Source organism: Oreochromis aureus, linkage group 7 (genome assembly GCF_013358895.1).
Source record: "Oreochromis aureus strain Israel breed Guangdong linkage group 7, ZZ_aureus, whole genome shotgun sequence".
NCBI classification, from domain to species: domain Eukaryota; kingdom Metazoa; phylum Chordata; class Actinopteri; order Cichliformes; family Cichlidae; genus Oreochromis; species Oreochromis aureus.
The window spans coordinates 61,348,131-61,364,426 of record NC_052948.1 but is presented as its reverse complement, the minus strand read 5'-3'; the positions used below and the strand labels follow the sequence as shown (position 1 = coordinate 61,364,426).

At 41.6% G+C, this 16,296-nt stretch overlaps 1 long non-coding RNA gene across 1 annotated transcript; it reads right to left on the bottom strand.

Moving 5' to 3' along the window:
• Positions 1-5,760: 5,760 nt before the first annotated feature.
• Positions 5,761-6,420, bottom strand: LOC120441237. The gene is made up of 3 exons (XR_005613905.1): positions 6,358-6,420; positions 6,101-6,271; positions 5,761-6,012 (listed from the first exon to the last, which is right to left on the bottom strand). It is a non-coding gene; the product is annotated as an uncharacterized LOC120441237 (long non-coding RNA).
• Between the last annotated feature and the right edge of the window lie 9,876 nt (positions 6,421-16,296).

Below are 16,296 nucleotides of genomic sequence, written 5' to 3'. Positions count from 1 at the left end.
TTATAAATCTGAGCGTGGTGAAAGTTGGGCAGCACGCTAAAGTCTTTTGTCCACTCTGTGTGCTCGTAAGGGTCTGACCCTTTCACTCCTTTGATTTTTTTCCTCGTATCTTTTCTTTGACTTTTCATCAAGTCTGTCTTTGTACGGACCGGCATTGTTCTCCTTAGTTTTTGTACATACCTTTTTTGGGGGGGGAAAGAAAAAGCAAGAAGGTATTGGAACCGGAGAATGAACGTTTTGCGGTGCTGCAAATGCTTGTGTTTGATGCATTGCTTTGATTGTTTTCCCACCAGTGCCCGGCATGCAATGCGCGAAAGTCACGTGGTCTGTCAGTCTCTATTAGTGTATTTCCATTGTGGGGGTGTTTGCTGTAAGGGGGAGGAGACCAAAGGTTATAACTGTAACTGTTGTGTGGAGTTCTTTAGATCAGCCTTTAGCATAGGACTGCATAGGAATGCAGTGTGCTGATCTCCAGATGCATCTGTAAGAATAATGGGTAATAAAAGGATTGTGTAAAACATGGAAACATCTCAGCGTGATCTCTACCAGGACCAAAAGAATCGCAGAGACCGGCATTGTCTCAACAGCACCAGAAGGAGTTTGTTTCCTCCCAGAATGGTCAAAATACACCCTTGGTTGGAATGTTCCCAGAGTAGAGACTCTTGTTACTGTATATTTACCTTAGCTGTGGGATATCGTCAATGGAAGAAAGCAATGTTTAAAGTCAGTGGGTTCTGTTAAACTCTGATGGCTGTAGTGGACGGCCCTTGCCATCGCCAGAAACAGATGCTTGAAAGAGTGGTCACAGTCTGTTGACGCAAATAAAAGGGGCATTTTCCTAGAAATGTTCAATGTGGTAAGCAATCATGACCCTGTGCTTGTCAGGTCCCAGCATCCTCGTGTCGCAATATCATGGACAGATTGCTGGTTTTTTGTGTGTACTAGAAAAGATCTCATCAGAGACCAATGCACAGAGAGCTGTAGAAGCAAAGGGGGATTCTGGTTTGGATGGATCTGAATTTTGTTGGAAGCCTTACACTCTGAGTGTCTCTAACATGTTATCAGAAATGCTTCAATCCGAAACTGTTGACCTGTCTAAGGCTATAAATCTAGTTGAATCGCTTAAGGAGACAATGGTTCATTACTCTACTGAATCCTTCTTTGATGACCTGTCGACTGATATTGTGGAAAAAAGAAAGCAAGAAAACTTAATGATTCTCTCATCACACTTCTTGCCTTGGACAGCATGCAGACCCACACAGCAAACAATGTTCAGAATCAATATATTTTACCCAGTTATACAGGGTGGGCCATTTATATGGATACACCATAATAAAATGGGAATGGTTGGTGATATTAAAGTCCTGTTTGTGGCACATTAGTATATGTGAGGGGGCAAACTCCTCAAGATGGGTGGTGACCATGGTGGCCATTTAGAAGTCGGCCATCTTGGATACAACTTTTGTTTTTTCAGTAGGAAGAGCCATGTGACACATCAAACTTATTGGTAATGTCACAAGAAAAACAATGGTGTGCTTGGTTTCAACGTAAAGTAACCGGGTCATTGCAGCAGATTTCAATGCAAGACACCCTACGAGACCACCCATCTCCCATCCTACAGTTAGCAAACTGCTTGCTAAGTTTCGTGAAACTGGTTCAGTGTTGGATTTGCCCAAATGTGGACGCAAGAAAACTGTCACTAATGCAGAAACATCAGTGGCTGTCCTAGCTTCATTCAGCAAGAGCCCACAGCATAGCAAGAGCCCACAGCATAGCACTCGCCGCATGTCACTGGAGAGTGGCATTAGTCGAACATCCCTTCGGCGGATATTAGCTACTCACAAATGGCACCCTTACAAACTCCAGCTACTGCAGCATCTCAATGAGGATGACCCAGATCGGCGCACAGAATTTGCAGAATGGGCAAAACAAAAATTGGAACAGGACCCTCAGTTCACGCAGAAGATTTTGTTCAGTGATGAGGCAAACTTTTATGTGAATGGTGAACAAGGTTATTATCGTTAACTAAAACTAACGAAATAACAAAAACTAGAAGTGAAAAAACATTTTCGTTAACGGAAATAAAAATAAAAGCGAAAAAAGGAAAACTAACTAAAACTGTAATGAGTGTTCACAAAACTAGCTAAAATTAACTGAATTTATAGCAAAAATATGTTTAGTTTTCGTTGATGTGTGCGTGTCATACAATAGTCAAGGGTAAAAAAGAAGTTTAGTTTCCAGGTTTTTTTCTTGCTGTGTCTCATTATGCCAGCAGGTGGCAGTACGTTAGTCGAGTTGTCTGTGTTGGTGCTCCGTCCACGCGCAGAATCATGTCAGAAAAAGTCTGGAGAAAGCGCCAGCTTCCAATTTGGGATTACTTTGAATATGACTGTGTTTTGGATAAAGCAAGTGTCTTGTAGTGGAACGAGACAAATTATGAGGGACATTTCTAAAGGGAAAAAAATCCCACAAACCTTAAAGTGCAATTGAAAAGCTCACACAAGAAGGCTAACCTAGCTTACCTGGAGAAGGTAAGGGAGCACACTCAACCCTCATCCCCAGAAACAGAAGCTAACCCCAGGCAAGGCAGCGTGATGCATCCCGAGACAACAGGACTGGGATATCTACATAACTGTGTGAGTCAATTGCCTTCAAAAGGTTTATCAATTCACTTGAACCAAAATTACGAACACCCGGTGCTGCAGTCTCATTGCGGCCAAGATATACCTTTTATAGTTGCCTGGTATCAACGGTTGTTCATCTGCCCTAATTTATTTATTTATTTATTTAAAGAACCCATAGGTGGGAATGTAAGTTGTCTGTCTCTGCATGTTAGCCCTGCGACAGACAGGCGACCTGTCCAGGGTGCAGGGTATGGTAGCTGGAATAGCAACATACCCAAGGATAAGCAGAAGAGAATGACTGATATGATGAAACTGGGATTTTGTTACACTAAATTATTGCAAACACAACTAAAACTATAACTGAAACTAATCAAAACTAAACTGAAACTAAGGATTTTCAAAAAAATAAAAACTAAACTAAACTAGCAAACAATTGGCAAAAACTAATTAAAACTAATATAAAATTAAAAATCTGAAGTCAAAACTAAATAAAAATAAAAACTAATGAAAATTGCAAAACTATTAAAACCCTGATGGTGAAGTTAACAAACAAAACCACTGCTATTGGTCTGACACTAACCCACATTGGATGGATCCCTCCAAGACTGTTGGAACAACAAAAGTGATGGTTTGGTGTGGTATACGGGGTACAACGATAGTGGGTCCATTCTTCATCAATGGAAACCTCAAGGCCACTGGATATTTGAAATTGCTACATGATGATGTTTCCCTCTTTATGCACTGAAGCTGGCACGTTCCCTGAGTTTTTCCAGCAAGATGTTGCACCACTACATTATGGTGCCAGCAGTCCGAGCATTCCTAGATGAACAATTTCCTGGAAAGTGAATTGGTCGTCGTGGGCCAGTTGAATGGCCCCCAAGGTCTCCCGATCTGACCCCCTTAGACTTTTATCTTTGGGGTCATCTGAAGGCAATTGTCTATGGTGTGAAGATACGAGATGTGCAGCACCTGAAACTACGGATACTGGATGCCTGTGCTGGCATTTCTCCTGCGGTGTTGCTATCAGTGTGTGAAGAGTGCAGAAGAGGGTTGCATTGACAATCCAACACAATGGGCAGCACATTGAACACATTTTATAAGTGGTCAGAAACTTGTAAATAACTCATGAAAGAATAAAGTTACGTTGAAACTAGAGCTGGGCGATAAAACGATAACGATATGTATTGCGAAATAACTTTTTCTCGATAGAAAAATTAAACTATTGCGATAGGCCTCATCTCTCTTGTCCTCTCAAAAAAAAAAAAAGAACAGCCAATCCAAATTAAGTAGTGCAGAGCCGAACCAATCACAGCCGCAGCGTCACATCACGTGACTTGTTACCTACAGCACAAGCGCCAAGGCGCACTTGTGTATTTGTTTTTGCAGCCGTGCAGCCCAGGTAATGAAGGAAAGGAGTTTGCCGACTAGAGAAAAATCAACCGAGAGCGTGAGCGAAGGTTACCGAAGAAAAAAACGATGATGGTTCCAATGCCGGAGAGCTTGTCAAACGGAAGGGCCACAGAAGTTCTGTAGTGTCAAGGTATTTCGGCTATTTCAAGTCTGACAAAAAACAGAGTAGCGCGCACTGTAAATTGTGCCGAAAGCAAGTCTGGAAATACAATAAAGCGGTGCATGCTCAATCTCTGACTGAAAGCGCTAATTCGTCATTCGGCTTTTGTCAGACTAAAGTAACCGTTAAAACTGTTTGAAAAGCTAAGCTATACAACAAGGAGAGATTGAGAATTTCCTTTTAGTTCTCAGTTTATTTGATATTGACAAAAGTTAGTCAATTTTGTCTGTTCTTCTGTAAAACGACCTAAGATTTATTTTTAGAATTAATATTTTCTTTCTAAGTGGAATTGACAATTTAGTGGTCTGTTTTGTTTGTTCTATTTTGAAACTTAAACGCTTTAGCGGCTGCGTTTTGTGTAGTTTGCAATATTTGCCTTTATTCATCTGAAACTGAAGTCTCATGTTCCTTAAGTACATCTACCCTGTTGAACTTATTATGGGAAATAAATATTTTAATTAAAACAAGCTGCTGATTATTTCACATTTTAATTGTGAGCAACGGCACATTTAAATCTTACAAATATAGTTATTTGGCTTATATCGTGATATATATCGTTATCGCCTGAGATGAAAAAAAACATATCGTGATATGAAAAAATCTTATATCGCCCAGCTCTACTTGTCACATTATTTTACCAAAAGACAAAGTGTCATATGATTTAAAGTATTTATTATTGTATATTTAACTTTCTTATTATATCAACTGATTAACCAAAAAAGGTTAAAGGGATAAAAACAGTGTGTGTGTACTGATGATCAAATCTGAGATAAAATATAATACTTTTTTATTAAGTCAGTGTTAACTGTATTTTTTTCTGTTAGTATCATTCAATAGCACAAAGCGCGAGTAGGAAGGAAGTGATCATCAATTTCTATCACTTTGTCAAAGGCTGAGCGTAGGGTGTCATCCCGAGACTGTCCCAGTGGAAAATCTTCTGTAGGGCAAATCATCGGAACCGGCAGGGCCTTCTCGTAAGGCCCTAGTGAGTCTCCTCCCACTCGGAGTCAGTGTCGGACAACCCCGCATCACCGCTGAGCGCCACGCAGACACTACACACTGCTAAATATCGTGATTGGGAACCCCACATACTGCCCCAAAAGTTTATTAAATCCCACCCAACTGCTGCAACCTCTGCTAGAACCAGGAAATCTGTCAAGACTGGTTGGGGGTTAGGGCAACAGATGCAAGTCTTCAGAGCAGTGGCAGTGTGACTTTCTTTGTATATACCTGAACCTGATTTACCTTTTAATTTTCTTACTTGTCAAAATGCATCGTGGGTAAAATACAATCCTTGAAATAGTAATAACACAGTATTCTCAGCAAAGATGAATTAAACAAGTTTTATTTTAATGAAAGTTTACTTCAAGTCTTCAGATTTTTACTGTTTTTTATTTGATTACTTTAAAGAATATGATTACCTTAAAATAATCAACTAAAGACAGTTTTGATGGAGCTCCTGACCCAGCCCAAGCTCTCTATGAAGACGAGGAAAAACTCCCCTGGGGGCCAGATTGACGGGAAGAAACCTCGGAAAGCCCATTCAAAGAGATCCCTTTCCTGGGATGGCTGGGGGGTTACAGGAATTCCAAAACACCAAAGTTTAAAATAGGGCAATTAAAAAAATTATTTCCTGTCAAACAGAAAACAAGAAAGTTATCTCATATATCACACATACATGATAACGTCTGAATTGCGTGTGTTTGTGTGTGTGTGTGTGATGGGTTTATCTCAGCCAAGTGTGATGCTGGAGGTCCTCCAACGTCGGCCGCATCTCTGGGACTCTGGTTAAACACGCGTCCAAGAAATCCCGGCAGCCTGGAAAGAAAGGAAAGAGAAAAACATGAAGATGATCGTTCCAGTGGTCCAAGCCATCAGTCAATCTTGAAGTGTGACGTTTTCTTACATTTAGACAGACGGCTTTTGAATTTCAGGCGCTTTTTGAGGAAGCTCGTGGTGTTAAAGTCCCCCACATGAAGCGCTTCGTACAGAACCACTCCCATTTGCCATACCGTGGTGGGTCCACACCTGTAGCAACTGCGCCTGTACCACTCGGGAGGGGAGTAAATGTCTGTACCTAATAAACAGACACAATTGCAATTTCTTCTAAAACAAAAGGTGAAAATTGTTACATCTGTGAAGAGCAAGAGCAGAATATGTTACCATAGAAGACGCGGTACAGCGACCGCTCCTTAACAAAGCAGCTCAGTCCAAAGTCGATGATACTGAACACGCGGTACATCTGAGCCGGTCTCAATTAGAATGTTCTCACTCTTGATGTCCCGGTGAAAGATGTGTTTATCCTCCAGGTGCTTCGCAGCATCAACCAGCTGCTTCAGAATGACCTGGAAACGATGAAAAGACAATAATCAATCAATGGGTTAATTTTTCTCTAATACTCTGTGCTTTGATTGAATGATGTACAGTCTAAAAGGCTCTTCTAAGGCAAGTCAACTTGCCTTGGCCTTGGCCTCTGGTAAAAATCCTCCATTTTCTTCTATGTATTTATCCAGGTCCACAGCGGGGACAGGTCTCTCCATCACCAGGATCAGCTCTCTGCCAAAGTCAAACCACTCCAGCAGAGACACTGGGGCTGATGTTCCCACTGATCCATCTGCTTCAGCTGCAAGCTTCAGCATGATGGCAACTTCCACTGACAGATGCTTCCCGTTTTCATCCTGAAATATTTCGACAAAGTGGATGATGAGGAACAGACGTTCCACAGGTGAACGCTGCATGCAATCCACTAATGTAAAAACAATTCAAGTGTTGCACATTTACCGTCACTTTGCAGTACACTTTCCCCTTTGGGATGTGTTTGATGGCCACCTAAAAGACACAGGGCATTGATCAGCATTTCCTCAGTATGACATAATTAAAGGTGTAAAACAGCACACGTCTCAGCTTACAATATTATCCCTTATCTGCGTTACTGCCTGTCTTACTACCACCATCTGAACACTTACTGGAAAATGATCTTTTATGCGGTAGCCAGCAAACACTGCTCCACAGCCTCCTTCTCCAAGCCGGTGCTCCTCCACGTATCTCGCTTGGAAGTCACCTAAACAGACAAACAAATTGGGTTTTACTACAGCTGTCACACAAATTACTCTCTGCTGTACCCTAAATGTTCATTTTGCTCTTCACCTGAATATAAAAGCCAAGCTGCTTGGTACTTACGTTTCTGTTCGGCCACTGACTTTTTGGCAACATTTTTGGTTTTGTCCTGGTCCACGTTCTTCTTCTTTGGTGGGTCCCTCCTGTCTCCCGCAGCTTTCCTTTTGCCAGCGTTTTGGTTTTTACTGCAGCTCTCTGAAATGTCTATGCTGCAGTCTGCAGATGTGGAAAACCCCAAAAGCACATCAGCTTATTAGATAATAGACACAAATATCACCCAAACACTAATATCTTAAACCCAGCAACCAGCTGTACACTTAATCTACCCTCACTCAACTAATTAGCCTACCTTTACCAGTGTCCAACCAGGAAGATGCTTGCCCTTGTCACCGCTCATATGGTCAAGAAGTTTGCACTTTTTGCTGTATTGGTTGTCCCCGCTTCATCTTGTTGGACCTTGCGCTTGACTCCTTTGACCACATGAGCATCTGAGCTGGTGGAAGGACCAGCCTGCTCACTGACCCTCCTTCTTTTATGGGGTCTTTTTTTCAGGATGGCCTTTCTTTTGTCATTCTGGTCTTACAATCTATAAACAACAACAACACATTAGTGAAAAAGAGCGTTCGACGTCAGGACTGGAAGCATTTTGATGCCATTGAATTTTAAATTAGTATTGCTTAAAATATAATAACAAGTTTATGCTTTTGATAAAAAACAGACCAACATGAGTCCATACTAGGTCTACTAAGTCTTAGATACTGATGACACTTGTTGCTCTGTTTTCACTGCTCAGTCCAAGAATAAACTTGTCACATTATTTTACCAAAAGACAAAGTGCCCCAGTAACCTTTCTTTGATTAGACATGTTGCATTTACGCTAGTTTCAATCAAACATAGGATTTAAATCCTCTAAAAATGAATCATTTTATACACAGAGTGTCAACATTTTTAGAAATGTAGATTCTGTTATTTGGGGGATTTGAGCTAGATTTTCCATTTTTTTACTTACTTTGATCTCCTGGATTTTTCTTATCTGCCTCAGTCGTAACTTTTCTTGTTTCCTTTTTCATCTTAATGTTTTGAGAACTTTTAAAATAGAAAATGTCACCTTAATGTGCAAATAGTCCTTCAAATGTCTGGATGCTTGACTTTTCTAACTGTGAGTGAGCTTTAAAAGCAAACTTCGGAGACTATGGCAACACAACATTAGAACCTTGCCTTTCAGTGACATCACTGACTGCCAGTAAAAGTGTTCCAATTAGTTTAAAGAAAAACACTCTGGCAGACAAAGCCATAATATTTCATATATTTCAGTAATTTCACATTAAACTTTCTTTCATTATTTGTATAAAGACTTGAATTGTGGATGCTACTATGAAGACTTCTAGTTTACCAAACACTAATAAACACAGTGAGAGCTACATTGTCATATGATTTAAAGTATTTATTATTGTATATTTAACTTTCTTATTATATCAACTGATTAACCAAAAAAAGTTAAAGGGATAAACACAGTGTGTGTGTACTGATGATCAAATCTGAGATAAAATATAATAATACTTTTTATTAAGTCAGTGTTAACTGTATTTTTTCTGTTAGTATCATTCAATAGCACAAAGCGCAGGTAGGAAGGAAGTGATCATCAATTTCTATCACTTTGTCAAAGGCTGAGCGTGGGGTGTCATCCCGAGACTGTCCCAGTGGAAAATCTTCTGTGGGGCAAATCATCGAACCGGCAGGGCCTTCTCGTAAGGCCCTAGTGAGTCTCCTCCCACTCGGAGTCAGTGTCGGACAACCCCGCATCACCGCTGAGCGCCACGCAGACACTACACACTGCTAAATATCGTGATCGGAACCCCACATACTGCCCCAAAAGTTTATTAAATCCCACCCAACTGCTGCAACCTCTGCTAGAACCAGGAAATCTGTCAAGACTGGTTGGGGGTTAGGGCAACAGATGCAAGTCTTCAGAGCAGTGGCAGTGTGACTTTCTTTGTATATACCTGAACCTGATTTACCTTTTAATTTTCTTACTTGTCAAAATGCATCGTGGGTAAAATACAATCCTTGAAATAGTAATAACACAGTATTCTCAGCAAAGATGAATTAAACAAGTTTTATTTTAATGAAAGTTTACTTCAAGTCTTCAGATTTTTACTGTTTTTTATTTGATTACTTTAAAGAATATGATTACCTTAAAATAATCAACTAAAGACAGTTTTGATGGAGCTCCTGACCCAGCCCAAGCTCTCTATGAAGACGAGGAAAAACTCCCCTGGGGGGGCCAGATTGACGAGAAGAAACCTCGGGAAAGCCCATTCATGTTCCTTAAGTACATCTGCCCTGTTGAACTTATGGGAAATAAATATTTTAATTAAAACAAGCTGCTAATTATTTCACATTTTACTTGTGAGCAACGGCACATTTAAATCTTACAAATATAGTTATTTGGCTTATATCGTGATATATATCGTTATCGCCTGAAATGAAAAAAACATATCGTGATATGAAAAAATCTTATATTGCCCAGCTCTAGTTGAAACCAAGCACACCATTGTTTTTCTTGTGACATTACCAATAAGTTTGATGTGTTACATGGCCCTCTTCCTATTGAAAAAACAAAAGTTGTATCCAAGATGGCCGACTTCTCAATGGCCACCATGGTCACCACCCATCTTGAGGAGTTTGCCCTCTCACATATACTAATGTGCCACAAACAGGACTTTAATATCACCAACCATTCCCATTTTATTACGGTGTATCCATATAAATGGCCCACCCTGTAGATTGTTTGATGGAAGAAATGGAAAAACGCTTTCCTATCCTGAGCTGTAATATTATGAAAGGTGTTCAGGCTTGTGGCGACTGTTGTTGTGATTTGGTGCTGTAAAAATAAAATTGAATTGAATTCACTAGTGAACCCTGTTGGTGAAAAACAGAAAACACCAGCATTTTTAGACCATGTTCACATATGGCTTCTTCTACGCATGATAGAGCTTTAACCTGCATTTGCGGATGCCACAGTGAGTTGTGTTCATGGACTGTAATTTGTGGAAGTATTCTTGGGCATGAGCACTAAATTCCATGAGAGAATCATGTCTGTTTTTGTAGCAGTGTTATGTGATGGTCTGTGACATCATTGATTTTCAACCTTGTCTCTTGTGCAAAGAAATTTCTCCAGATTCTTGGCATCCTTTAATGATGGATGCCAAGAATATATAAAACATAATATAAAATAAACTGTACATGATGAGATATGACATGTAAGTGAAACTGTTACTCGTTTTTTAGGAGATGAACTTTTGCCTTTCTTTATTGCTGACAAACTCAAATCAAAATAAGCAAAATAAGCTATCAAAATTAACATTTACAAATAATTTATTCCGCATTTATTTACAATTTTCATGGCATCCCAACTTTTTCTGAATTGGGGTTAAAAAAAATTAATACCGTAACAGAAGGACAGACTGTGACTGTTTTAAAACGTCGTCTGATAGACTCACCACTTCAGTCATTTTACTAGAACCAGTGTGGCGCCTCTTAAGCTTTCAGAACTGCCTTGATTCTTTGTGGTACACGTTCAGCAAGGTGCTGACATTTTGGTCCATATTGACCTGAAAGCATCTCACAATAGCTACAGATTATTATTTTTTTTGGCTGTGCATCCATGATGTTAATCTCCTGTTCCATCACATCATGAAGGTGCTCTATTAGATTGAGATCTGGTGACTGTGGAGGCCATTCAAGTTGAAGAAACCAGTTGGGGAGATTTCACCTTTCTGACATGAGGCGTTATTCTGCTGGAAGCTGCAATCAGAAGATGGGTACACTGTGGTCGCAATTAAGGGGCCCAAAGTTCGACAAGAAAATATACCATAATATACCATATCACCAAAAGTCTACCCACATAGCAAAATTGGTATGGCCCGGATCTGGCCCACACATGTCCTTACACATTGCCCACATACCACAAAGGATGACGGCCCTTTGGTGGCCCAGATCTGGTTTGCCAGAGGTGACCCACACATGGGCCAGCACAAGGCCAGTTGCAGACACACTGCTGGCCCTGTGCTGGCCCAAGATGTCAGCCTAATGTGTACTTTAATCAAGCCATGTAATAACAACATGCGCCGGAACATGATAGTGCAAAAGTAACATGATGAAACTCTGTTCAGACAATGAATGGACTAATTCGTATATAGTGCTTTTCTACTCTCCTAGATTACTCAAAGTGCTCTATACAACAATCCACATTCACACACTTCCTAACTACATTCATACACATTCACTCTCTTGACATGCAGACTGGAGAAGCCAGGGAACGAACCACTAACCTTCTGATCAGTAGGTAACCTGCACTACCTCTTGAGCTACAGCCACCCAGTGGTAAACATGAGTAAACCCTCACTAGGTTTTAGATAAAGTGTACACTCACAAACCTGTCAAACCTGCATTTGAAACGTTGGCTACCATAGCAGTATAGTATTGAAACATGGCATTTGGGTTTTCTAACTAAAATAGGAAAATAGAAACATAAACAGTGCCATCATTGCCAGACCTGGCGCACATCAGGTTGACATACACTCTGCTATGACACCAGTCAGTCAGAAGTGCTAGCTCGTCTGGCCTCGATCCAGGCCAGACCTGTTTTCTATGAGCCTGGACCACATAAACCAAACCATAATCGGGCCAGGTCTGGCCCACATCTGGATGACATACCACTTACCATGCCAGACGTCAGCCAGCAGTGCCAGCTTGACACCAGATCTGGGCCAGACCTGTCTGTTATGTGGGTATGTTCACCCATCCAAATCATTGAATTCAGGTGTTCCAGTCACATCCGATGAACTCCAAAACATAGGCATGAAAATGCTTTTACATCCAAAACTCACAAACCAATGTCTCTGGGGTGATTGAATTGATAAACTCTTTTGCAAGAATATCAGACTACTCAATTAACTGGTCAAAATCTACAGTCCTTCTGATTAATTGCTCCTTCCATAATTCTTCTTCTACACCACTGCAATCGGGAAATATAAAATATTTAGGTATTAATGTTTCTCCCAAGCTTGCAGATCTAACTAAATTAAACCATATCCCACTTTTAAAGAAGGTAGAAGGCGATCTGGCTAGATGGAAATGTCTACCCATATCACTCATGGGAAGGGTTGCCACTATAAAAATGATGGTCTTACCAAAAATAAATTGTTTATTCTCAATGATCCCAACTAAACCGCCACAAGGTTGGTTCAGATCTCTAGATTCATATATGTCCAAATTCCTTTGGAAAAATAAACCCCCACGTATAAGCTTAAAAACACCACAAAAGACCAAGGATAGAGGAGGATTGGATCTACCTAACTTTCAGCACTACTTCTTAGCCAACACGCTTCAGTTTATCTCAGGATGGCTAAAACATACCTTCTTAGACGAACCTTGGCTAGATGTAGAACAAGCACTTTGCAATAATCTAGAGATTTCAGACCTACCATTTATCAGCTCAAACATCCAACGACATGAATGCTTCAAAAGCGTCAACATCAGCTCTTCTCTGACAGAATGGTGGGAGTTTCTAAAATTGACGGAGCCTTCATTAATCCCATGCAGACGTACACCTATCTGGAACAACCCTGACATATTACAAAACAATAATATGATAAACTTTTCAGATTGGAGTGGTAAAGGAATCAAATACTTAGAACATATATTAGAAGGAAAAGAATTTATTCCATTTGACAGACTAGTTACACAATATGGGATCAACAAGAAAAGCTTTTTAGAATATCAACAAATTAAATCCATAGTAAAAAGAAATTCAAACTGGGTCAAGTTGAACTACAAACACCACCAAGTGTGGTTCAATTTCTTACTCTTAAAACCCCCAAATTACTGTCCAAAATTTACAGAATGCTTTCTAAAACAGATGAATCAATATCACTTCCTATTGCAAAGTGGGAAGCCGATTTCTCAGTTAACTTAGACCAAAACTTCTGGTCTCAGATATGCTTAAAAACCTTTCATTTAATTAGAAATCCCAGTCTTCAATTAATTCAATACAAAATACTACATAGAGTGCACTATACAGGTCATCGGATGTTCAAGATGGGCTATACGTCTACCAACAACTGCTCACACCGCCAAACCAATTCACCGGACAATTATATCCACGCTCTTTGGTTCTGTCCACCAGTTCTGAAGTTTTGGCGCGAGATTTGTGAAGACTTATCAAAGTGTCTGAAATGTAACATTCCAACTTCCCCTTTAGTGTGTTTGTTGGGCAGCTTAGATAATGTCACTACAGAAAAGAATATAGCCCATATGGTTTTCACTGCCCTATGCATAGCTAAGAAAACAGTCCTCATGAACTGGAAAAATAAAAATAATCTTAATTCTAACCAATATAGAAATTATCTGTTAGATTACATTAGTCTTGATACAGCCTCTGCCAACACATCAGATCAATTGCTCTGGCGCAGGGTGCCGCCAGTGCATTGAGCCACCTGGGGGCTCTTCAACTGGTGGGGGAGGTTGTTACATCTTGCAGGAGCTCTCCTCTCTTCAGGAACTCACTCTGCAGGAGGGGGAGATACAGGAGAGGTGGAGGAAGATCTCAGCCTGGGCATCTATTGTCTCATGTATTCTGGAAGATACAATACAATAACAATACAATACAATTTTATTTATATAGCACATTTAAAAAACCACAGGTATGCCAAAGTGCTTCACAGAATGAGTTAAGAGCAATAATAAATACAAATATAAAGCAAAAAATACAAAATACAAAAAAACATACTGACAGGCGGGTGACATAACTAACCAATAATACACCAGGCACAGTAGGCACAACCCGAAAGGCTGAAGGTTAAAACATTATAAACATTAACAAAGTGAAAAAGATAAGTTCCAGTACACTAAAATTGTGGGCTCTAGGAGGTGGGGAAAGCAAGGCTAAACAAATAAGTTTTTAATCGAGATTTAAAAGATTGAATTGAATCAGACACCCGAATAGCTAGGGGGAGGTTATTCCAGAGGTAGGGTGCGACAGCGACGAATGCGCGGTCACCTCTGGTCTTGAGCCGAGATCTAGGTCGCACCAGGAGCATTTGGCCTGCTGATCTAAGTGCTCTCCCAGGGATATAAAAGCTGAGGAGATCCGTAAGATAGCTGGGCGCGGTGTTATTTATGATTTTAAAAGTGAGCAATAAGATTTTAAAATCAATACGAAATTTAATAGGGAGCCAGTGCAGGTCGGAAAGAACTGGAGTAATAGACTCAAACTTGCCAGTTCCAGTTAAGAGACGCGCAGCCGCATTTTGAACGAGCTGCAGTTTGTGAACAAGGGCAGAATGGAGACCAGTATAAAGGGAATTACAATAATCTAACCTTGATGTAACAAAGGCATGGATAAGTTTCTCCAGGTCCTTACGTGGTATGTAGGGCTTGGCCTTAGAGATTAGACGTAGTTGATTGAAACTCGATTTAACTACGGAGGACACATGTTTGTCCAACTTGAAGGAACTGTCCAGGACGACACCCAGGTCCCTCACAGTGTCAGAAAGGGAGTCAGAAAAGGGCCCAAAAATACCAGTTAGTTGAGCCCGAGAGAAGGGAGTATCAAAGATTACAATTTCAGTCTTCTTATCATTTAGAATGAGAGAATTGCTCAGTAGCCAGTTTTTAACTTCATTCATACAATCAGAGAAGTGTTGCAATGACGACGTGACATCCTCAGCTAGTTCAAAATAGATTTGAATGTCATCCGCATAAAAGTGAAAAGAAAAATTGTATTTATCAAAGATTAATACAATACAAGATGAGTGGATGATGGGGTGGGTGCAGTTTTCTCTGTGGTGGGGTCGGGTGGACTGTCCCGGGCTCTGTGGGGCTGGGCGGCGCTGCTGCACTGGGCCCCGGTCCGGATGGGCCTGGGCCCCCTTTCACTGGCAGGTTGCAGAGTATGGGGGTGCCTACTGGGGTCAGCGGGGGAGCTGGCCCCAGGGAGGGGTCACTTGCCCCTCCCTTCCTTCCCTCCCCATCTCCAGCTGCCTCCCTCTTCCCGCTCCACCACAATCACCCACACATGCAGGGCCTTGGGGTAAAGGTGTGTCACCAGGGTGCAGGGGAGGCATCCCCCCCCTCTGTCCCCTTCTGGCTGCCTGTGCCTCAATTTTATCTCACAATTTAGACATTCACATTACTCACACTCTCATAACACATACATATAGGATCTTGGGGGTGGGCACGCTACACGGACTCCAAATTACCATCAGGGTGTACAACCTCACCCCTGGCGTCGTTGCCCACCTCTCAATTTTAAATACACGTATACATTGAGGGCTATCAGGAGGGGCTATGCGCTTACCTGCTGCTCTCTGGCAGGTAGCTCCATGCCCTCCTGGGTTTTAAAGGCACTTTAGAACACACATGCATCAACACTACATATGAGCGGGCGGAGGGAGGTTTGGAGTCTTCTTACACCCCCGTTCTCTGTGGCCCGCTGGAGCGGGGGGGCTAGGAGGAGGAGTTGGCCGTCCGACTGGGGTCTGGAATGTGGGGCCTCCCTGCTGCTGCGGAGTCGGGGCGGTCTGCATCTCCCCACCGCAGGGAAAAGGGTAACACCACCTGGGTCTGGGTGCAGTTTCCCCCTCCAGGGGCAAGGGTACCTAGACCAGGGGCTTAGAGTACGCTTGGGGAGTGTGATTGTGTGTACAGTGTCTCTCTATGTCTGTCTCCACGTTGGGTGAGTGTTGAGTAATTGCATATGAGAGCATGAGGGTGGGAATGGATGTTTGTATCTGTGTGTGCCTGTATGTCTGTGTCCATATGTCAGGTCGGGTATCAGACGCCACGTCTCTGGGGACATCTCAGGCCCTCCAAGGTATGGAGGCCTATCTCCCCCCACCACTTCCCCTGCCAGTGGCAGACGCCCTCAGACATTGGTTCATTGGTGGTTCTTTGTGTCCGGGGATGGGCGTCCAGGTACAC